General features: G+C 38.0%; 1 long non-coding RNA gene across 2 annotated transcripts in view; it reads left to right on the top strand.

Annotated features, from left to right (window-relative positions):
- The window catches only part of LOC119865142, a 49,019-nt gene extending 25,413 nt beyond the window's left edge, over positions 1-23,606 (top strand). Inside the window, exon 3 of one of the 2 annotated variants that reach the window (XR_005376044.1) lies at positions 23,387-23,606. This is a non-coding gene — a long non-coding RNA (uncharacterized LOC119865142). Of the gene's footprint in view, positions 1-11,261; positions 11,827-23,386 lie in introns of those variants that run through there. The other variant, XR_005376045.1, reaches the window with a different exon arrangement.
- The last annotated feature ends 265 nt before the right edge of the window (positions 23,607-23,871 follow it).

The following is a 23,871-nucleotide window of genomic DNA, read 5'->3' as shown; positions in this document are numbered from 1 at the left end:
TTTTCCCTCCCTTAGTATCTATAGGTGAACTTTTTCGACTAGATTTTCTTGAGTGCAAACATAGATCACATTGCAAGATTCAGAGTATAAGATTAGTTGATATTACTGAAAAAAGTCCCCAAATAAAATATTAAATAACAGGGAACTGTCATAATTTTTCTCAATTAAACTTGAGTTTGCTTTGGCTCCATTTTCTCAGGAAAATAGTATACAAAGTCATTCTCAAGTAAGATCAAGTCATTTCAGTAAAGTTTATCAGTTAATTTATATATGAACTATTTGATAACTAGAAGAAATCAGATTTTATTTGTAACAAAGCAAAAGGACTATATTTAACATATAAACACATATACACAAATAGAGTGCACACAAAGAGGAGAATCTGTCTAAAGCTTAATGGAATATCTCTGGTCATAGCACCTAGATAAAGGTATTTTTCCTATAGCAAGATGATTTTTCATCATTTTCAGAAATAATACTTATAATAAGCATCATTTAATAAAATGAAATTAAACCAAAACTATGAAGGTCTGAAGAAATAACTCTAAATCATTCTTTTCACAAATTCTCTTAACATCTTTTACATTCCTTGAGTTTGTTTATTTCTTCTTTCCTTAAATGTCATCTGTAATAAGACATTTTAAGTGGAGACATCTTACAATGGATTTGAAAAGAGTTGGTGCCTTTATTAAGGGGTTCCAAAAGTTAAAACTTCTGTCTGGGTTAAAATTGAAATAAGCTTTTAGACTCTCTGTTATTTTATTTTCTACTAAGTTTTAACTAATATAACATTAGCAAAACTCTTATATTGGTGTGAAACCACAGTAGGATTAAGAAGCAACTTAGACGGGCAGGTCCCCAGAGTTCTAGTCTGAAAGGTCAATAAAACTTACTGGAATAAATCAGAAATATGGTGCCAGATGATTCAAGTTTTCTCATTCAAATTTTTAAATAACCATAGAAATAAAATTACCTGGAATAAAAATAGATTTTTTTTTAAGTTCTCACCTATATGCCCTCTGTAAAGAGGACCATAATCTCTGAAGTCAGCTGGCACATAGTCATATGAAGTTAGCTGTCTCAGCAGAATTCCAGAAAGCTAATAATGTAAACCAAGTCCGTTTTACAAAGGTGGAATATTTGATTACCTAAATTTTGGGAGTTACAATGTGTCCTAAGACGTTTATATGTTATGAGAAATGACATGCAATAAGAATATGTGACAAATTCTTTATCTTGGTTGATTTATTTATAAGATTTGTGAATTATCAAATAGGATTAATACACATAAAACAGAAAGACACTCTATGATGTACAGTAAGAAGCCTCTTTTTTCCCCTGCCCCCCCCATCTACCACCTTATTCCTCCAAAACAACCAGCTTCTAGTTCCTTGCATTAACTACAAATATCTCATGCATTTGTAAATTTATCCACAAAAAATATTTTATATATGGCTTCATGGTATACATATTGCCGTACACTTTGTATTTTTTCAATTAAAACATTTGGAGACCTTTCCATATCATAACTATAGAATTTCACATTCTTAAAATGGCTTACCTATTTAAGCCTATTTATATCAACCATATAATAGGTTGACCCATAATTATCATAAAACCCTTACTGAGGGACATTTAGTTCTTTATAAACTGTGGCTATTATATATAACTAATGCTCCAAATAATCTCGATCATATATGATTTCACATATACTCCTTAATACTTACGGAAAATACCTTATTACATATAATTTTTATTGATTGGAAACCAATTTCTCTTTATACTCCAAATAAATGTTAAGGTAATATTTATAAAATGTCAATTTGAAGGGAGATGTGAGCAGTTTACTTATTAAGGGCCCTTGTATGCTCCAACCTTGTCTAGGGGACTTTAGTGTTCTAAGATGTTTCACATGTACAAGTCAAGATGCCAGGTTGGAAAAAAAGAGGATTTTTAAAAAAGATTTCTGAATTTATTTATATGAAGATTTTTGAAACACTAGGGAAATTAAGTCCTATTTACTTACACATTTTAAAAATGATCAGTTTCTTGACATTGGAGTTCCACTGGAAAGTCCATGGTTTATGGCTATCATTCATAAAGATATGAAATGGGTAAAATCAACAACAGCATTTGGTGTGCTGAGTTATGAGAACTCTTGCCCTACTTCCTCCACAGGCAGGGTTAAGATGACAGTATTTAACATCAATGACTTCTAAGTTATGGTAGGTCAATAGGCTTCTGTCAATAGTAAGGTAAGAAAATTTCCTGCCAGAGGAGATGAGATACTATTTGAGAAAAAAAAAAATCAAAACATCTTTCTCATTAACTCTGCATTCTTAAAGGGCTGCCAAGGGAATAGACAGGTGAAGATCTGAGATGTCCCTTGATTGGAGCAGTGATTTGCTAAGGAGGAACATGGCAGTCAAATATAATATTTTGGGAAATGATTTTCATTGGGTCAATGGATCCAAGTCCTAATGAAATAGACCCTGGGGAACACTATAATGAAGGACATAGGTGACCAGTAAAATTGAATAATTATTATTTGAAGTTCTTTTTGTTCAATGATCTATATAACAAACTTGGTTTTTTTCTTTAAGAGTTCCAATTTCAGGTACTTTTATTTTTCTTAATCAAGTAAGTTTCTTATGTATATTATTGATATGATAATACATGTTAAGTTGTTAGGTTTTATTTTTAAAATATCATATATTTAGAAATCATTTAAAAATCTACCCTTACCCTAAGTAAAACAAAGCCAATGATCTGAATAGACATTTCTTCAAGCAAGATACACAAACTATCAATAAGTACATGAAAACATACTTGACATCATTAATAATCAGAGAAACTCAAATCAAATCTACAATGAGAAACCATTTCAGTAGAATGGTTGGAATCAAATAGTCTGATAGTAACAAGAGTTGGCAAGGATGTGGAGAAATATGAATCCTCATGTGCTGCTGATGAGAATGTGAAATGGTGCAGCTACTTTGGAGAATACTGTGGCAGTTCTTCAAATGATTAAACAAGAAGTTACAGTAAGACCCCACAATTCCGCTCCTAGATATATACACAAGAAAAATAAAAAAGTATGTCCACACAAAAACCTATGCACAGATGTTTATAGCAGTACCATTCATATTAATCAAAATGAAGAAATAACCCAAAAGTCCGTCAAATGATGAATGGATAAACAAAATGTGGTAAATATCCATATAATGGGATATAATTTGACCATAAACAGAAATGAAACACTAAAACACACTAAAACAGGAATGAACTTTAAAACATTATGCTAAGTGAAAGAAGCCACTCACAAAAGACCACATATAATTCTATTTATATGTAAGTCCAGATAAGTGAAAGCTATCAAAATAAAAAGTAGACTAGTGGTTGTTTGGGGCTGGGAGGAACAGGGTTGGAGGTAGAAAGTGATTGCTGAAATGTACGGGGTTTCTTTTTTCTTTTTTTAAAAGAAGTATTTATTTATTTGAGAGAGAGAGAGTGTGTGTGTGTGTGTCTTAAGCAGACTCTGCACTGAGCATGAAGCCCTACATGGGGCTCAAACTCACGACCCTGAGATCATGACCTGAGCTGAAATCAAGAGCTGGAAGCTTAACCGACTGAGCCACCTAGGTGTCCCCAGGAGTTCTTTGTGAGGTGGTGAAAACATTTTTAAAAAATTAACTGTGGTGATGATAGTTTCTAAAGCTAAAATTATACAGAATTTAATATACTGCAAATCATAGTATTGTACATTTTAATATGTGCCTTGGATAGTACAGGGAATTATATCTTGATAAAGCTGTTTAAAAAAAAAAGTCACCCACTCCCCCAGGGAAAAAAAAAAGAAAAAGAAAAAAAAAACTGTTCCTCGTTACACAGTACTGCTTCTGCCTTTGCTTATTTAGATAATCTCTGGTTTCTGGAAGAATTAGCAGTTTTGTAATAAGACAAGGACAGTTTTACAAAGAAGGAAATAATCACAGTAGTCTTTGAACCTTCCACATAATCAAGCACCATTGAACACTCAGCAGCCTACTGTCAGAAGCAGCTTTTGCCAGCATATTCTAAAACATTTATGAAGAATGGGTTACACTGATTTCTGAGTTGTCAGAATGAGAAAAAGCACAGCTGCTTTCAATGGAAAGAAAATTAGATAGAAAGGAAAAGTGGCAAAAAAAATTCCTATTATTTGTGAAAGTCTCTTCTTCTCCAGGTTGCCTTAGTCCATGGGCTAACAGAAATGAAATCCTTGACCTAGTATTTCTGTGTGCCTATTCACAGCTACTTCTGCCCTGCATATATAGAAAAATCAAGGACACATTCTTCTCATCTAAATAATTAGCAAAATTGAATGTTTATTGTGCACTCAGCAGTATAGTGTGAGAGATAGTTATTTAGGAAATAGAAAACTCAGACAATTTCTTATCACTAACACAAATGTCAAAAGCTTTTTCTTCTTTCGGTGAAGTGTTTTTCAAACCCAAGGCCCAAGATCTGCATATATTTCAGGCAATGAGCTAAATGCTCTACATAGATTCTCACTGAATTTCACACCAATGCTATGAACAAACATGTTAGTACAGATGCTTAAAATTCATGACAAAGCTGGCAAAATAGTATATAAAACACTTATTGACTCAAAGCCAGGAAGAGTCTAGGAAGTGGGAAGCAAACCAAGAGCAATGGTGCAGTGGACATTAAAGTTCTTGTAAATCCCTGAACTGTGCAGGTTTAGGTTGTTCTTTTTCAATCATATTTTATTTGAATTCCTGTATACTTAACACGCAGTGTTATAGGAGTTCAGGTGTATGGAGGTTTAGGTTTTTAAGGTAAAGCAAAGTACTAAGGACATGATGTTGGGCTGAAGAAATATTGCAGTTTAAACTAAAAATCCTCTCTGAATAAGTTCAGCATCTGAAGAGTTACACTGTCAGTGAAAAGGTAGATTAGAAAAAATACACCTAAAAGCAAAGAGAACTGTAAGGCAACATCTTGGTTCCAGCTAAAAGCTGGGTTGGAAAAAGTCTCCCTTGACAATTTGTAACCAAAGTCTGTTCTCACATGGGCTTGGGATTCAAATTTATACACCTCACATGGTCCAAGAAACCCCAAGCTGAGAAATAAACTCAAAATTGTACCCAATTGGAGGTTGCCTAAAAAAGAATAAAAGAAACTCTTTAGAGGAAGACATATGATTTCCACCTAGGCTTCACATAATTGCCAGGTATAGAGTCCAGAGAAAGATGAGCTTACAATCCACAATTATAAAAACACAGGCCCAATCAAGCCAATTTGGGAGACAGAGTTGGCAAAAGCCATCAAAACAGAATTAGACCCTCTCTAATTAGGGCATTAGGTACTGAAATGATCAGTTACAGGATGAGAAATAATTAAAAGAGAGAAAACCTTTCTGTCAGGGAGAATGAAAGGATTGACTCAGAGCCAAATGAATTTCTAAGCAACACATATTTTAAATATTTGAGCAATATAAAAAATTTAATATAAATCAATATATGTAGAACTCTGTGCCTAAAAAATAAAGAATGAACATTCTTATCAAGAACATGTAGACTATTTATGAAAATTCACCATGGGCTAGGTCATCAAGAAATATCAATAATCATTTAAAAATAGAATAATGATATTAATATGTGGATTTACCTGAAAAGGCCCTATATTTGGCTCCAGCCACTCCCAACTATATTCCGTAAACAGTCCTGCTAGCACAGGGACCCAGCAAGACAAACACTCCCAGCTGTATCTCTAGAGATCCTAAAAGGATGCCAACCCAAAAGCTCAAGTCCACCAGCAGCCCCGCCAGGCCAGGGATTGAGTAGAAGACACTTCCATCTGTAATTGTGGAAATCCTGAAAAGGCCTTATACGTGGTTCTACCACATATAATTCTATTTTGGGATTTGCAATTTAAATTAGGAATAATTTGAATCAGTCTGAGAATATATACAAAACAATCATGTAGAAAATGTCAAAATCTCTTACATTCTTCATAATATATTCTTAATATTTTACCCTGATATTTATATACAACTTAAGGAACAGTGATTTTTTTAAAGATTTTATTTATTTATTTATTTATTTATTTATGACAGAGATAGTGACCGAGATAGCACAAGTGGGGAGGAGAGGGACTGAGCCATCCAAGCACCCCAGAACAATGATTTTGAGGTCATTAATACTATGATAATAAAAACAGCCAGATTTTATTAAACTTTTGTCATATGCTATACACTTGGCTAAGGGCTTTATATACCTAGTTTATTCTCTATTTACCTGTTAATTTAACAGTTATTTATTATGTTTCAGATAGTGTCTAGTTGTGCAGTGATGAATGACACAAAGTGTCCAACCTCTTACAATTTGGTGAGATGATGAATACTAAGTAGCCAATAGAACATATAGCTATAAAATATGAAGTGCAATAAAAACAGTGTGTGCTAAAATAGAGGTTAGCATGGGGCTATATTTAAATGGGATAACTCACGAAGGCTTTACTGGGGAGGAGGTATTGATGAAGGGCTCTGACGCATGAGAAGGAGCCAAAAGTCCAGAGAAGGGAAAAGCTTCCTTGCTGAGGGAAGATCATATCCACAAACCTCACCCAGGTGATAAGAAGCTATACGAAAGGCCATGTGACCAACAGGCAGTTAAGTGAAAAAGGGTAAGATGTGAGATCACGTTGGAGACATCAGGAGCAACAAGACCATACAAGACCACAAGGGCCAAGAGAGGAAGCCACTTCATTCCTGGAGAGAAGTGCCCAGAGTGGCCTTTTGCCTATGATCAAAATCTTAGGTTAAGGGGCGCCTCGGTGGCTTGGTCGGTTAAGCATCTGCCTTCAGCTTGGTCATGATCCCAGAGTCCTGAAGTCGAGCCCCACACCGAGCTCCCTGCTCAGTAAGGAGTCTGCTTCTTCCTCTTCCTCTGCCCCTCCCTCATATTCTCTCTCTCTGAAATAAATAAGTAAAATCTTTTTAAAGACCTTAGGTTAACTGAGCACCACACTTGTGTATTCTACAGGAATTGAGTGTAAATTAAATTGCATTGTTTAAAAAGCATACAATTATCACATCTTTCACAGCTTTAAGATACTGAAAAATATGAACTTGTAGAAAACATATATTTGATAATCCCTACCACACTTAAACTCCTTTAAGTGCTAAAGTGTAAACTTGAGTGTGCTAAATCATGCTTTTATTTTTTTATTTTATTTTGTTTTAAAGATTTTATTTATTTATTTATGAGAGACACAGAGAGAGAGAGAAAGAGGGAGGCAGAGCCACAGGCAGAGGGAGAAGCAGGCTCCATGCAGGGAGCCTGACGTGGGACTCGATCCCTGGTCTCCAGGATCATGCCCTGGGCTGAAGGTGGTGCTAAGCCACTGAGCCACCCGGGCTGCCCCATGGTCTTTTATGAAATCACAAAAAGATATCTATTCCTTGAACCCAACTACAGTTCTCCAGTGTTCATTTATTTAACATGAGGTTCACCAGAGCATTTCATGCATAAATGGATTTATTGAAACCTTTTTTTTTTTTAAGATTTTATTTATTCATGAGAGACACACAGAGAGAGGCAGAGACAGGCAGAGGGAGATGCAGGCTCCATGCAGGGAGCCCAACGTGGGATTTGATCCCAGGTCTCCAGGATCACACCCTAGGTTGAAGGCAGTGCTAAACCACTGAGCCACCAGGGCTACCCAGATTTATTGAAACCTTTATAGGAATCATCTCATGAGGTAAAAAAATCTCTGCAGTCTAACAGCATTATCCAAATCTTAGTCATTTTGATTACTCTCTCATCCTGCTTCATCTGCTTTTACATGTTCTTGGGGTTACAGTAAGTCGTATCTGCCTATGAGCTCCCCATTCCTATTTGATCCCATCAAAATCCCAAGACTTTGGTCAAGTATTATTGTCTCCACTTTATGGATAAAGAGGGGCAAGCCAACCTCACTGAGCTTCAGGTTTCTCACCTATAAAACAGAGGCAATAACTCACCCTGCCAACCTCTCACACTTAACTAGAAGAGCAAATAAAATAATGGATAGGAGAGTGCCTGAAAAACTAGAAAACATCTAAAAGCTATTGTTATATTACCATAAAAGAGGATACATCTGTATCGTATACATTTCAATACAGATGTTTAAAAAAATGTATGTATTATCCATGTTGGGTCTGCATTTTGTTCTGAGGCCCCGTGGTAATGGACTTGGGGTTTGAGGGGGGGCAGATACCTAAACCCACCAATTCAGAGTGACTCAATCTCTTTCAGTTTAGGACATTCCCCTTTTAAGTTAATTCAATCCATTTTTGGCAAAGAGTTAGTCAAAGTAAAGTTGAAACTCCTCACCAAGTTTAGCCCACCTGAGACAGACCCCTTTGCTCCACTCCCAGATAACCTGTGAGTCCAGGGAGAAGCTTATCATCCTTACGGTGTTCTGGCAAAGCCCCTGGTATTAACCCAGTCCCATGCTTCTCTTCTGCCTTTCATTGGCCTTTGGCTGAGGTAAATTAATTTTCCCTATCCCCACATAGGTTTCTGCCCTCACTAAATCTGGTCATGAAGTTGGGTAGCTGGGAGAATGCTATTTCCTTCTGTCAGCCCAGCTGTGGTGGCAGTTCACATCCTGCTCCTCAGCTGACCTCCTTTCTCTCTGCCCTTCAGATCTTCTGAGTCTCAGCCTTGGACTCCTTCTGACCCTGAGTGAGACAGACGGTCAGCTCTTTGGCCTCTGCTAGGAGATCCCCTCTTGCCTCACTGCTGCAGCCCCACCGTAGTCCTGCTGGCTCTCAGCCTTCGGTGTCAATGGGGACATGTGGGAAATTTTAGATCTCTCCAGTGCTACTAACAGGTGCAAGGGAACAAAAGGCGCACTTGAGCACTCTTTCTCCCTCTCATGCCATGCCATCATTTCTACACTTGCTGTAGCTGTTCCCTGCTGTGAATTTAGACAATTTGCCAGGCTCTCTGCATCCAGAGCCCCAAACTGGAAGGAAGTGGGACACAGATCCATTCTGCTTTTGATTTCACGACTAACTTGTTCTTTCTTTTTTTCTCCCGCCATTCCTCACCTTGAGTTTCAATGAAAAGCTGAGAGAACAAAGAACCCTTACTGCTTCATAAGCTTCTTTACAAGATATTTTCCTTCCGTCCTACTTTTTTCCACATAGTGAAAAATAGCATGCTGATCGAAAAGGGAAATGTATGTGTCGATGTTATCCCCATTCCAATCTTTTACATATCTGCCCACACAATAAGACCCTCAAGAGCCAGACTCTGTTATGCATCTTCACATCCACTGCATATAGTTTTTTTGCCTAGAGTGGACACTCATCAAAAGCTGGTTGAGTGAATCAGTAATTCCATTTCCTTAATTTACTGGTAAAGGAACTGAGGCAAAATATTTTGCCCAATTTAAACGAGTTAAAAGCTTGGCTGGGGTCAGGTCAACTACTCATCGACATTACATCTGGCTTTTTACCTAGTCTTCCTTCATGGCTGGCAACACAGAGCCCAGAATATAAGACCTAAATGTAACGAAGGGAGACAGGAAGGAATAATAGGTCAGAAGTTCCCCCATGAAAGAAGAATTCAAAAAAGAAATGCAAACGCAAGTATTTGAAATTAAAATAGAGTAGCACCTCCTCATCTAGTTTCACTTTTTGTGTTTTTAGTTACACTCAGTCAACTGTGGTCCAGAAGCAGATAATCCTCTTTTTGACATATGTCCACATATTTTAGCACTCTTCATCTCAGTACCTAGGCATTTTATCATCCCACATCATCACAGGAAGAAGAGCAAGTACAGTACAATATGATCGTTTGAGAGAGAGACCACATTCATGTAACTTTAATTATGGTACATTGCTGTAATTGTTCTATTTTATTATTAGCTATTGCTATTAATCTTTTACTGTGCCTAGTTTATAAATTAAGTTTTATCTTAGATATGTATGTCTAGGAAAAAATAGTACGTATAGGGTTTGGTGCTATCTGCAATTTCAGACATCCAGTGGAGGTCTTGGAATGTATTCTCCCTTAGATAATTGTTATTGTTGTCATTTTATATTGCTACTTTTCTCTTTGTCTATATAGCATAAAATCAGCTCAACTCTGTAATCCTAAAATCTCTGAATAGGGATCTTATAAAATGTTGTGTTGCTGCCAGGACCAACCATTTTGTGGTTGTGGGAGGGGCAGTGACAGAAATTCTCATTATTCATTTTCCCATTTTATATATGTATAAAATTAGGATTGTCTCCCTACTATACGAAAGATTTAAAAGATATGAAAATCCATTCCCCTGAATATGGAATTCTCTCATTTTGCTGATTTAAAATTGGTTACTTGTTGAAAACAGTACGTCACACCGAGAAGTAACAAGATTTTAAATTGCCATGCACTGGTGTCCAAATACAGCATTCTGATAAATACACACCAAAGAAATTTGGGGAGCTTAAAGTTTATGAGTTTGAAAGGTTATTTTTTTCATGAACAACAGTAGCACTATTCTCAGGAAGCATACCACATAGAGAGGTGGGATTTTAGATCTATTTGTTTATGTTTCTGAAGGGGATTTAAGCAATCTGCTTTTGTACACTATTCACCATGGCACACGAAAGTATCAACTAGGATATTAGTTGGGCATTTATACCAAGGATTAGGGTCCTCCTGAAGAATGAGATGGTGGACAGACAGCAGTCCACTTGCTCCTTTAGCTCCTGCATTCCTGGTTCACCTTTTTCTCTTCAACCCCACCCCCCGTCATTCATTTCTCCCTTTGCGGGGACTCAAAGATGAGGTGACATGTTGATGGTTTGGGGGCTCTATTTTTTAAACAGTCACACACATGGGTACTAAGCAGCAAAGTACTCACACACAGTGACATCATTCTGAAGTATTAGAATGTGTCACCAGAATTGTTTTCCTGTGCAGATAATGTAACCCGACTACAGATAGTGACGTGTGTTTGTGTGTGTGTGTGTGTGTGTGTGTGTGTGTGTGGTGTCCTGTCAGGGAGAAAAAAAGCACTTGTAAAATTCTTAGAAACTGAAAATGCATCAGTGAATAGGCCTTTATGTTGGATATTTATGGGGAATTTGGTTTGTTTTCTGATTCTGTTTCAACTTTTAAGGAGCACCGTTAATGTGATTAATTAGCAAGAATTTATTGACTTGAAAAATCTCGACAGCCAAACATATATGATTTTTTTTAAATGTATTTTTTCAGGTGAAACTATAAACTGGAGGCCTAATTAAGACCTGCTGTTTCCTGAAATTTTGTGTGCATAGCTCTGGGAAGGAAAGTTGCATGGAACTTTACTTGAAGGGGTACATGTAATCTTAAGAGAAAAATCCCAGCATTCTATTCACGTCTCTCAGACGTAGCCCTTACTTAAGAGCCATGGGGAATTTATGTCCGTGGTAAACATGAAAGCCTGCGATGGAACTTGCTTAAGGAAAACTCAAATCAGCTCAAACGTCATGAGTTGAAGACTTCAGTTGTTCCTAACCAACATTTCCAAATGTTCTCTTTAACACCATGATGAATCATGCAAATTTAGGGGTTTGGTTTTTTTTTTTTTTTTTTACATTTTCTTACATGTTTTCTTCCCATTACTTTGCTAAGGATGAAAGTCTAACAAGAGAGAGCAAATCCACTTGCAAGAAATATAACACCACAAGAGTATTTGGTGTAAAAGATTTGACTTCCGATGAAATTACAAAAGGTCTAAACTGAACTGATTTCTGACTGGTACCCGCATCACCTACTTTATTAGAAAAATCTGCATGTCTTTCCTAATGCTGCCTTTCCATTAAGTAGTTCCAATGTAGACTTTAACTTGAAAGAATAAAGGAATGTACATATTTCTAAAACTTGTGAAAGCTTCATCAGTTTAGCAACATATTTATATGGCTTTTCCACAAAAGTCACTGTCCAGTGGTGATAAACTTCTGAAATCAGAATTGTTTCAAAATAATAATGCTTTTTACTCAAAAGAAATTTTCTTCTACTGCCTCAGGTAGCAAATGTGAACTACTTACAACTGGAGAACAGAACCAATCTTAGTTGTCATTCAGTTAGACATTCTGAACTGATAGTTTTGCAAACATTAAATTGTAAGGAGTTGGGGGGAAGTTACAGAATTTTTTTAAAATTTTATATATTTTTAAAAGCCATGTTGTGAAAAAGAAACTTTCCCAGCTTGCAAATCTTCACCAAGAAACAAGTTATTTCCTTTAGATAACACACTAAGTATCAGGTCATAAAGGATCAACTAACCATTCACAGTCCCAGTGCGTAATTCTGTAGCCTGAAAGCTTGGCAAAGCCAAAACACTTACAGATAATACCCAACACAAAAGCCCCTTTTTCCACTTCATGGGAAGAGCTGCAGTATGTGCCTTCGTAAATGTGGAGGGGGTTAGAGGGTCTTCCTTGCCTTAATAATACTGTACAGTGCATTTGTCCAATAGCTCTTGCCCCCAGAGGTCTTGGTCATTTCCTATAGAGATTCTCTGACCCCCTGCATGGCCTACAAATAGGAACATCTGTGGTTGCCTTATCTCCTGACACACAATTTGGCCTCCTTGGCTTCACCTTGTTGTACTCCTACTTGATGGCAGACGCAACCAGGCTCTCACTTGGGAGCTCAAAGCCCCAGGCCACACAAGGGCAGAGCAGCCACGTCAGAGCTGCTCCTGGCACCAAGGAAAATTATTTGCCCCGAGAGGCAAACACAGCCCAGGCAGTGTCCAGAGTCTCAATCCCTCTCTTCTATGTTATAAAAGGCCCTATTGTAGAAACACAAATCACTCAGAGATGGCATGTACAATGTCTAATCACTTAATAGCTACTGGTCACCCACTGGGTAAGGGCCGCAAACTAGACGCTGTCTGTAACCTATTTACTGGAGGAAGGCAAGGGAGTATATGACATAAATTTACATTCATCTCCTGTTCTAGCCCCTCACTCCATGGCAAACACACACTCTTTGAGCAAGTAGAAAACCACAATAATAATAGTGGTGCAACCATTTGGATCTGTGAGCAGCAAGCAAGGTAAAGGATAGAACACAAGCTTGGTATTCATGGAAAACCTAGTTTTGAATCCTGCCTCTGTAATTAATCAGTTAATCACTGTGTGACCTTGGGAAGCTCACCAAATCTCTTTGGAATTCTCTTTCCTTGCTTGCAAAATGAAAAGAATATCTACATCATAAGTGCTGCAAAGAACACTTTTTCTAGGATGCAGAAATACCAAAGGCTGTATGTGGCACAGAGTAGGCATGGGTCAGTATTAGTTTCCTCCTCAGATCTAGAATTCTAAGGTATCTTCCATATATTACTTTATTTGATCCCTACACAAATCTTACTCATAAATATTTTAATCTCAGAGGCAGGATTTTCGGTCTCTGGATTTCTTGTCATTTCCTTTTAGGAAACTCTGTCGACAAGATACACTAGTTTTCTCCAATCATTACCTCTGTTCTTTGGTGAGTTTTACAAAGTACCTGAAGAAATAGAAAGGGTTAATTTTATTCCCATGTTCCAGATGTCTTCAGCACCTCAGTAATACACTAAGAACAGTAAGTCTTTTTAATGAAAGTGAAAGGTACGCATTGTACTTAAATCTGGAACTTTCTCCCCCTGAAGAAATGCTGTCACTGGGACTGCCGTCCGCCCGTTTAGGCAGGGTGAGATATGTTTTTGCTCAGGTTTGCCTTTTTTTTTCAGCACATTTTCAACCAACTGCAGTGGGTATCCAAGCAGTTAAAACTACATCAGCACTAATAGCTATGAGCTCATCTTGTATAAAGACATTTTTAGTTAAACACCACAATCTTGGGGGGGAAAAAAGTTAGCGTGCTTAACCAAGCTGGCTTGGAATAGCTCACAATATGACGCATACCACAGGAAATAGAGTGGTATGAGGCACCTACAAAATATTTTTCAAACAAGTCATTGACGCTGTAAGCCCCATGCCTCGGCTTTAGGAAGTCACTTATTAAGAATCAACACCAGCCGTGCCAAGCTAAGCTTTTGCTGTTGGTGATTTTCCAATTGAATATTCAGGGCCCTGTCTCAGTCTTGTTTTCGGGGGAGTACATGCCTGGAATGTTAGCAAGCTATTTGCTGGAAAAAATGCCCACAACAGGCCCAATGTTGATCACATTAATGCGTTTGAGTGGGTATAGAGTGCAAATGATTGAAAATGCTTCCAGATCCCCGTTGCAGGGGACAAAGCAGGCTCTGTTCTCTGATCTGATGGTCATTTTTTTTTCCAGCGGAGGATGTGGTGCAGGCAGAGGGAAGAGTGCCAATCTCTGTCTAATGGTTCCAAACAGGGTCTGGGCCTAGCTCTCTGGATGCTGATGAGTGGGAAATGAAACACAGATGGGTCAGATGGGTAAGGAGAGGGGGATTACAGGTCAGGCCCAAGAGTTGGGATAAATCAAGTGCTTATGAGGTGCAGAATGGCACATTGTTTGAGTGAATGGACAGGGAAAAAACATTCCAGCATTGTTCAGGCCAGTGAGTGAACCCTACGTTCTTCTTCCCAGACCAACACAGGCCACGGGGAGCCTCATCGTCAGGACGCATGTGAGCAACAAACCTAAATGTAGCCAATCGGGGCCTGAAACATTCTTCTATGTTCCAAAAAAGCCAATTTTGTTTTATTACACGTGAGATGTAATTTACTGGGAGAAATGTTTGGGTTCATGTGCCAGATCATAGAGAGTCAGATTTGGGGTTCCCTGGGGATCTCTGAGGAGAAGGTGAGTAACCACAAATTAATAGAGCAGGGAAATAAAGTGACAAAAGAAATGTTTCATTGTGCCTGAAATATTGAACCAATTTCCCCCTTTTTAGCCTTTTAAACTTTTGCTCGCAAATCAAAGAGTAGTTCAGCACGGAAAACTCTGCAGAAGCCTGTAGTGCCTGATAACAACAAAGAAAAACTCGATATTCTTTCCTCAGTTTTACGTGTCTTTATAACATAGGAAAATGTAGTGATAAGCAGCTTTTTCAGACTATTAGAAAATAATCCAAACAACTAGATTACTAAAACAAAAACAAAAGCAGAAAACCAAAACAAAGCCCCGATAACCATAATGGATTTGTCCATTTTGTGTTCTAGGTGTGAAAAATCTAGATGAGAGAAATCATGAAATCCCAAAGTATACACAAGTCAGATTGTTTTAATGTGAGGTAATCATAAGATGGGTCAGAGGAAGTGTTTTAATAAGGGAACAAAACCAATGGGATGTGAGGACAGAAAGTGCCACACCGGGGAAGAGACCTGAGGTCCTAGTGGCCAACAGAATCAGAAAGAGTGGAAAGCTCGGAATTAATGGTTTCTTTTTTAGAGTGACAGAAATTATTTTCAGAAATTTATTTTCCTACCAGCCGGGTTTCCACTTTATGGACTTGACCTTTAACAGAATATCCCACAGGCAAAGCTGCAGACAGTGGTTGTCCGCAGTCACTGGGGTGCTCACGCTGTGAAGTATGAAGAGCTGCTCAGTTTGCTGATGGGCGCACCGCAGCTCCAGAGACAGCGGGGATCCCTTCAAACTGCTCGTCTAGGAAGGCTTGGTGCAGATCTCCAAAAGTCCAAGCGTTTTCATTGTTATTACTTTAATAAGTTGATTCAGTGAGTGATAGTGACATGCATATGCGTATGTCATCTTATTGTCCAATTTAAGGCCATTTCAAAACAAATAGCTGTACTATTTATAATTTAAAAATATTACTGTTTCCCCTGATCTTCCCCCCTCCAAAACTTTTATTATTCTTGTTTTTGGAGTCTTGGAAAGGAACCCCAGGACTAAGTAATCAGTTTGTAAAGCAAATTGTTAAAACAACCATGGTATAAGCATCAATATTAAGAGTTGAAGGGGAGGGGGGAAGCAAGAACTACAGAAAAATGTGTAAGCTTGTGCCCTAAAAAAACATAAAACTGTTATTCATGGAAAGAAGGGCAGACCCATAAGAAATTAATATCTGGTTTGGGTAATTTGCTATTTTCTTTCTAATAATTTGGATTTTTTTCCCAGTTCCTTCTCTCTCTAGAATAAAAAAGAAAAAAACAGTTGTGGGAAATATCTGTGGGAGAATCTGCAGGCAGAGGTTATTCCAATAACACTTAAATGACTACTTGTTATAATGTAAAATTGGAGATAATTCTTTTCAGAAAAAAATACATGTAACAGGATTAGGTTCCCAGAAACTATTACTTCACCTGGAATGCACCTCCAGGTGGGTGTCTGAGTGTGCTGTGGAGGCCACCACAGAGCTCTCAATGTGACTTTCTGGATTAGACCCTGAGGTATTAATAGAGGAGGGTGAGTAGCAGAGAAGCCTCTCATGTGCCCATGAGGGTACCTAAGCCACCTGGCTTCTTGCCAGGGCTTACCACAGGATGGAAAATGGGCTTGCAGGCTAGAAACAGCCAGCCAAATCTCTGTGACCAAGTCTAACACAGGATGCAGAAGTGTTCATGACAAAAGCAGGGTAAGATGAGGCTATTGTTGCCTCTAGGCAATGCTACGTAGCCACAGCCATGCCTGACTTTCCACTCACACATGGTTATATCTTCTTCTTCTTCTTCTTCTTCTTCTTCTTCTTCTTCTTCTTCTTCTTCTTCTTCTTCTTCTTCTTCTTTTTTAGATTTTATTTATTTATTCATGAGAGACACACACAGAGAGGCAGAGACACAGGCAGAGGGAGAGCAGGCTCCCTGAAAGGAACCTGATACGGGACTCTATCCTAGGACCCTGGGATCATGACCTGAGCCAAAGGCAGACACTCAACCACTGAGCCACTCGGGTGCCCCACAGGTGTATCTTCTGAGGGATATGCCCCTCGGGGTTACCAGGCCAGAGAAAACACTAGAAAAGCACAGTTCTCTAGAGCAGTGGAATGAATCTAATATCTCTACCATCACTACCATCTCTATACTATAGTTAACATGGTATAGCAGACAGCAATTAGAAATAAATCTCTTGAGAGAGTCCCCCAATTTATAAGATCCAAAGACCCAAACAAACCCTGAATCTGTCCTTGGGATTGCCACTTATGAGGTGAAACCACAGAGATTTTTTGAAGAGGGGAAACAAGTAGACACTTGCTCCCTTGATGTATCTGGCTTGACCCTCTGGTTCAGGCAAAGCTGTCCATGTTGTAGCCAAACACAGTCTGGAGAATGGGACTGAAATCCACTTCTTCAGATCCACAGTACGTGACTATTATATCACACAACTTTAACGAAGAACCAGTGAAGAAGCCTTTTATGTAATGGAGGCATTCTCGGAAGAATGTCGGCAATCTCCAAGTACCCATTACTTCTTTTATCTTTAAAAACACATAATGCAAACAGAAATGTGAGAACTTGGGACCACATAAAGAAGCACTGACCGACAGATATCTGCAAAGCACACATGCTTCGTGATGCTTTCAAGTTTTGGGGACAGATTTATGCCCCTCCAACTTCCTTTTGTCCGTGTTCTCTCTCATAAATAAAGGCAGGTGTTCACAGAGCAGGTGACCAGAGCAGTATGTATCCTGTGACCATGAAACACAGCAAAGCTATCTGTATTTTAAAGGAGGGGCCACATCCCAGAACTCAGGCCTTCTTAGAAGTTCAAGATACCCCAAACTGTGATAATCAATGCCTTGTCTGCTCAGAGGCTGGAGGAAAGGATGTAGTTCTCTTCCTTCAAGGAGAAGCCCTAACATTACTATTTTTACAATGGTTTCTTTGAATACAAGGAAAATACCACCATCCTGAAGATAAAAATTAATGTGCCAGAGGTACATGGTAGAGATTACATGCAAATGAAGGACCTCAGCAACCCTGGCAACCCTGTCGACCAGGCCACTCATATAACCCGTAGACCAGTACACCTCCGTGGAGTCGCATTACAGCACTTGGGTGTTTGCTGTATGCTTAATTAAAATCCTACTCTGGTGGGAAAAACCAGATTTCCAAATGGTGACTTTATTGATTCAATAAAATTTAAGAAATTCTGCTTATGGAAAAACTCATTAACCAAAACTAATAAATAAGAGTTTACCCTGCAGTCTGGTTCCTCTTTATTTGACAGAATTAAAAATCACTCTGGAGCAACTTAGTTCATTTTTCACTTGTTAATTGAACTTAATGGTTTAGTAATTCTGAGCTTTCGAACTCTTCATTCCTTCTGGCAGCGTTTGCATTCAGTGGCTCTTAACTTTACAGAGCATATATTTCAATGGAAGTTTAACTGGAGGAAGGCTGGGGGGGACCCTGAGAACCTTTCACTTGGGCTGATGTGAGGACTCAAGGCACAGCCTTTGGGGGCGCTGTTGAATAGTGTTGCCCTGTTAGCAGGGTTCTCCAGCACAGCCTCAAGGGCCATGTCCATGTGAGGGACAATTGTATTATGGAAGGCACCCCACAGCAGATTTCCACTTCTGCTCAACCTCTCCTACAGGAAATTGCCAAGGAGCCAACATTGGGCATGTGATAGACAAACTTTCAATTTCACCCTCTGACACAAACATTTTCCTTTGGAGAGTGACTTTTGTTCATGTTTGTGTATTCTTTGTGGGACATCATATTGGAAATCTCCTTTTGTCTGTTTAACATGCATCTCAAACTTAACTTTCCCACCTCCCTCTCGTCAAACTGCCTGAAATCCCCGGAAAAGCCTCTGACAATTAAGAATGGCCAGCTTGGTATATATTAGCTCACATCAAAACCCCTTATTGAGTATACAAAGAACCAAATTTCCCATCTTTTATGGTGGGGGTTTGTTCCTTGACCTACCACAACGGAGAGGTTTTATTCTTCAGCTGTTTTGACCCAAGTATCAATGGATTAATTTTATGGTTTTTTATTTGCATAGTTTCCTCCACGTTCTGAATTGGCTTACTATGTAATTTGGCATCTTAAATTTCTACTTAACTTTATTGTAGATACCTGACTTATTGTCACAAATTCTCCTGAAAACACGGTTATAAATACCCACATAATATTCCATCATGTTCATAAACCTAAATTACCTTTTTCTTCTCTGTGTTATTGGGCACTTATATTATTCCTATATATATTATACTGTTTGATTCTATGCATAATTTCTTTTTCTGGTGTATTTATACAGATGGCTATTGCTGGTGCATAAGAAAGTTATTAAATACATTTATCATGTGCCAAGTCACTTCACTAAATTTTTCCAATAATTATAGTTTCTACTAATAATAGTTATTCAATTGATTCTTTGCTGTTTTTGCAATGAGCCAAATATGTACAAATAATGTGTAGTAGAAATAATATCTATTTCTTTCCTTCTTAAAAATATAATTTTTACTTGTTTCAACTTTACTTCCAATGTTAAGTGATAACACTTATCACTTGCTATGTATTATATAGTGGGCCTTGCCATAATTGCTTAATAAACTTACATATTATTTATTATTCCATTACTTGCTAGGCTTTTTACTGATTTTGAAAGAAACATCTTTAGTGTCCTTAAGTATCTATAGGTTGTTTTTTCAAAATATAGTTCATCATGCTAAGACAAGTAACATATTCCTTTTTAAAAATAGATCGATGATGACTCCCTCAATCTGCATTCCTTGGAAAAGTTAAAAATAAAATTTTAAAATAATGTTTAGGCTCATAGAAAAGTTCTGAGGATAGTCCTGAGAATTCCTATACATGCTTCACCAAGTTTCCCCTAATTTGACGACATATCATCCTGGAACATTTGTCAAAACTAAGAAATTCACATCGGGTACACACTATTAAATAAACTTGATTTACTTCAAATGTCTCCAGTTTTCCCACTAATTTTTTTTTTTTTAGCTCCATCCAGGGCACCGTATGATAGAGAGTCCTCATGTCTCCTTAATTTCCTATAGCTGTGACAGTTTCTCAGTCTTTCCTTATTTTTGATGACCTGGACAACTTTAAAGAGTCCTGGTTGGGTATCTTGTAAAATGCCCCTCAATTTTAGGTTGTCTAATGCTGTCCTCATGGTTAGATTGGTATTATAGGTTTGAGGGGAAAATACCCCAAAGAAGTATCCTTCTTATCACACTGTATAAGTGGGTGCAGGATATCAAACTCACTTAGTATCTGGTGATGTTAACCTTGATTAAGCTAGTGCTTGCTAGATTTCCCCACTGCAAAATTGCTCTTCTTTTTTCCATCCCATACTCTATTCACTCAGCCAGCCAGGAAGCCTGGTCTCCATTGAGGTGAAGAGAGGCTAAGCTTCACTTCCTGCAAGAGCAAGTACCTACATATATTATTTAGAATTCTTCTATAAGGCAGACTGGTCCCATCTCCTCAATTTACTGATTTACTGAAACACTGATTTATATTAGAATGGATCCACAGATGTTTACTTTGTACTTTGGGCTATAATCCAATACTATATTATTTTATTCCCCAAATCGTGCCAGTTATGGCCAGTTGGCTCTTCTAGTCGGTGCTCATGTCCCTTTAACATGCCCTATTGTTTGTTGTCCTGTTGTGTTTTGCTCTTTTTATTTCTTTGATAACTTCATTTCTTTCTGGAAAGATTCTCCAGGCTTACCTTGTACTCTCTCTTCCCCAGCCCTAGAAACAGCCATTTCTCAGAAGAGTGTTGGTACTTTTCATCAGAAAATGGTATTTAGAAACAACGATCTGGGCACTGCATATTGTATTCCTTTTTGCTTTTTTTTTAAAAAAGATTTTATTTATTTATTCATGAAAGGCACAGAGAGAGGCAGAGGAAGATGCAGGCTCCATGCAGGGAGCCCGATGTGGGACTCAATCTTGGGTCCCCAGGATCACGTGCTGGGCCAAAGACAGGCACCAAACCTCTGAGCCACCCAGAGATCCCCTCCTTTTTGCTTTTGAGGTGTTTTGTTTTACTTTTTTTAGAAAAAAAACTGTGATAATACACACATAACATGATATTTACTGTCTTAACCACTGTACGCTCACACTGTTGTGCCACCATCACCAGCATCCATCCATAGAACTCTTTTCATCTAGCAAAAAAGAAACTTTTTACCCCTCAGACAATAACTCCTCATTATCCCCTAACCCAGTCCCTGGCAATCACCACACTAATTTCTATACCTATGAATTTGACTACTCTAGGTACTTCACATAAATGGAATCATACACTATTTGTCCTTTTGTGACTGGCTTCTTTCACTTGACGTAATGTCCTCAAGGTTCATCTATGTTGTAACATATGTCATGATTGTCTTCCTTTTAAAGGCTGAATAATATTCCATTATATGTATATCCTACATTTTGTGTATCCATTCATCTGTTCATGGACAGCTGGGTTGCTTCCAGCCCTTGGCTATTGTGAATAATGCTGCTGTAAACACAGGTGTACGAACACCTCTTTGAGTCCCTGCTTTCAATCCTTTGCACCATATACCTAGAAGTGGATCACCATACTAGATAATATGGTGATTCTGTTTAATTTTTTTGAGGGCACTCCATACTACTTTTCACAGCAAGTGAAAAGCACCATTTTACATTCCTATCAATAGTGCCCAACGGTTCCCATTTCCCCACATCCTTACCAAAAACTCCAAACCCACAGAATGTACACCAAAAGTGAACCCTAAGGTAAACTACAGACTTTGGGTGATAATGACATGTCAATGTAGGTTCATCATTTGTAACAGAGGCACCATTTCAGGGGGGGATGTTGATAAAGGGGAAAGCTATGCTTATGTGGGTGGGTGGTGATATATGAAATATCCCTGTACCTTCTTCTCAATTTTGTTGTTAACTTAAAACTGCTCTAAAGATAATAAAGTCTTTTAAAATAAAATTTAAAGATAAGCAGAATATTTCTCAACATTTTCCGAGGGCTTCCATGAGTCCATTGATTGACAAGTTGCACTTGGCCTATAGGGACTGGCAAATAATTGCATTGAGACAGTGTCATCTGAAAGAATTAAGACACTTATTTTTCAAATGAAACACTATTTATTTGACTTCTTCCTAGAAACTGATACTATTAATTCCTTCATTGTGGTTATTCTTTAGCTTTACCTGCAAATGAAATAGAAGTTTTGGGTTCCTTTATAAAGTCTATGGCAAGCCATTTGCAGTGAAAATGCCACTTAAGCAATCACTAGTGGTAGTTAATACACCTTTTAAAATAATTGGTAAGAAAATAAGCTGACAACTCAGCAAAGCATGTTGGGAGGTGAGCAAACTTTTTGACACCATATTCCCTTTCTTTGACAAACTAAGTAAGGATAAAGTTCTGAGGATGAAAAAGCTTTTCAAATTGGCTGATTTAACAACCTCTTCCCACTAGAGAAAAAATCTTTTCAGCCTGATGAGGCTAAAGCAATCTAAATGGAAATATTGGCTCCCACAGATTTCTATTGGCTTTGATGATAAAACCTTCTGCCTCGTCTATTTCCTTTTGATCTAGTTAAAAAAGGATGCTGGGAGAGGCTAGCACCATGTTCCTTCAATGACCAGCTGCTGATACAGCTGTGGCTTGTTAAGGCCACAGGACAAGGAAAAGTTCCAGCATGCTTCCTGTTTTATCACATTCTTAAGTTAACATTATATTACTGAGAAAAGTGATATCCACACAGATGCAGAAATATGGTATGTACTAAAGGCCAAGTGGATTGTAAAAATGAGGATCCAGCTACATATTTCAAGAAATTAGTATGATGTAAAAGCTTATCAATAGAACTTTTATTCCCACTCAGCCATTTGAAACAAAGATCTGCCTTTAGATAGTTTTCTTGTCTAAGATTGATGGGGAGATAGTTTGAATTCTCTGGAGAAACACACTGTCTGGTCTCAAGTATCCAGATGGATCTGCATCCTAGGTTCAACCTCAGAGGCTTCAGGAATGCTACAGAAGGCCTCCAGCTGATATGAGGGATCTTAACGATGACTCTCGCTGCTTCCTATTAAGAAAATGAGAAGCAACTCACTTTTTACAAGGTGTTAACTCAGCTTGGCTGAGCAGCCCAACTGAAAAATCAAACATGCCCAAACACTTCATGTTTATGAAAACAAACTCCATTAGCATGCCTGGCTTCCCTTTCATAAAATTGCAGATGATTTGCTGCATATCTTAGCGCAGTCCAATTTTCCTGTAAAATGCATGTTCTGTATTATGTTTGGCACATTTTAGGAGATCAATGTGTAATTGTTGAATCGAATTAGAATTGATTTGTTTTGTATAAAAATTGTAATGGAGGATTTCACAGAACCTGTGACGACTCAACTGGCATAAAATAGAGTATTTATACAGGCTCTAAGAACTGGTATGCACTCCTAAAAGAAAGTTAAACTCTTTTTTCTTTTACACCACAGTATTCATTCTTCCAAAGCTGGACTTCAAAGGAAGACCACCACGTTCTCCAGCAACTTCTTCCATCAAGTTGGGCCTTATTACAAGTCTTTCCAGATTATTTAAGTGTCTCTGAGCCCCATATACCTGCTTAAATTATTCATGTAAACCCAGTTCTAGGACTTTCATTAATTTCTCAAAATATGTCTAGGATAGGGGCACCTGGGTGGCTTAGTGGTTGAGCATTTGCCTTTGGCTCAGGGCATGATTCTGGGGTTCTGGGATCAAGTCCTGTATCAGGCTCCCTTCATGGAGCCTTCTTCTCCCTCTCCCTCTGCCTCTGCCTCTGTCTCTGTGTCTCTCATGAATAAATAAAATCTTTAAAAATATATATTTGTAGGATAATGTCTGCTATTCTCTTTACCCACTTAAAAAAATATTTGAGAGTAAAGAATATACAGCAATCATCTCTGTACCCATCCACAGAAACCCAATATACAGAGTTGAT

This window comes from Canis lupus, chromosome 22 (genome assembly GCF_011100685.1).
Source record: "Canis lupus familiaris isolate Mischka breed German Shepherd chromosome 22, alternate assembly UU_Cfam_GSD_1.0, whole genome shotgun sequence".
In the NCBI taxonomy this organism is placed as follows: domain Eukaryota; kingdom Metazoa; phylum Chordata; class Mammalia; order Carnivora; family Canidae; genus Canis; species Canis lupus.
The sequence above is the reverse complement of the archived record's forward strand: the minus strand, read 5'-3'. Positions and strand labels throughout refer to the sequence as shown.